Below are 1417 nucleotides of genomic sequence, written 5' to 3' on the forward strand. Positions count from 1 at the left end.
CCTCCTCCTCCTCGCCTCCAGCAGCAGCAAGAGAAAGAAGTACAGGCAGCCGGGCCAGCTTCACAGATTCACACTACAACACATTTCAAAGGAGAAATCGCTTCTACTTGGGAGCACCCCCCTCCCTCCTTTCATAAACGACTCTGGGTGCTGCATCCAATTGCACTCAGAGCTGGGGACTTGTGTGCTATTCCAATACAAACACCGGCAGATTAAGCCTTTAAACCCTAGTGATTGTTTAATCTTGCAGGGCTAAAAAATCTCCTCTTTTTTCATATCCTGTATAAGTGAAAATCTGGTAGCACTTCAAGGATTAGCGGCGGCTCTTTGCAATGCATTAAATTAATAACGTTTTTTTTTTTTTTAAGTGCACACTGGCTTTAGAATAAGTGAAGTAATTAAATTATTTCAGTATGCCTGCGGATTACTTCAGTGTAAGGGGCTAGCGACGGATCCAGTCTATAATTTGATTTACCTAGAAAATACCGAGAGTAACAGATTGACTGATGAATTAAGGACTCACCTAGTGCAATACAAGTAGGACAGCAATTTTCCTGTTTTTCTCCTTCATATGGTTGTTACAGTAGTCATGCTATATGCAATGGGGACCCATATGCAACAAAATGTGTGGAGCGTTCCTGTTTCCCAGGATGCTTCATTCCATTCCATTCTGCCCACCCCCACCCCAAAAGAGGTTGGCCATTGGGATGCTTAGCCTTCACTGGGCTACTTTTGGCGTTCTTCCTTAAAAAAAAACCTGTACTACAGTCGTACCTTGGAAGTTGAACAGAATCCGTTCTGGAAGTCCGTTCGACTTCCAAAATGTTCAGAAACCAAATCGCGGCTTCTGATTGGCTACAGGAAGCTCCTGCAGCCAATCGGAAGCCGTGGAAGCCCCGTCAGACGTACAGGTTCCGAAGAACGTTCGCAAACTGGAACACACACTTCCGAGTTTGCGGAGTTCGGGAGGGAAAATGTCTGAGTACCAAGGCATTCGGGATCCAAGGTACGACTGTACTGCAAACCTTTGTGCTCCCAAACCTGCTGATTCTTCCCTCTCATGATACCATTTTGGCTACAAAATGATCGGCACATGAAAAATGAGCTCATTGTCAGTTAATATAGGTTTTTTTTTATGAGGGCCACATTTCGGTTGGGATAATCTATTTGGGTCCTCAAGCTGTTCCACGTTAACTAATCTGAGTCAAGATTTCCGTTTTCTCCATGGTTTCCTCACATTAGAGTTACCACTCATACGCAGCTCCGCTCAGAGTAAGCCCCATTGGCATTGAGTAATGTGGCTGCTCTCAAATGAGTCTACATAGAATTCGCCCCCCCCCCTTGGTATAAAAGACCAATACAGCGTCTAGGTGGAAAGCAAGTGAAAGTAATCATATGGCATCAGGTGTGGGAGTGG

Source organism: Lacerta agilis, chromosome 12 (genome assembly GCF_009819535.1).
Source record: "Lacerta agilis isolate rLacAgi1 chromosome 12, rLacAgi1.pri, whole genome shotgun sequence".
In the NCBI taxonomy this organism is placed as follows: Eukaryota; Metazoa; Chordata; class Lepidosauria; order Squamata; family Lacertidae; genus Lacerta; species Lacerta agilis.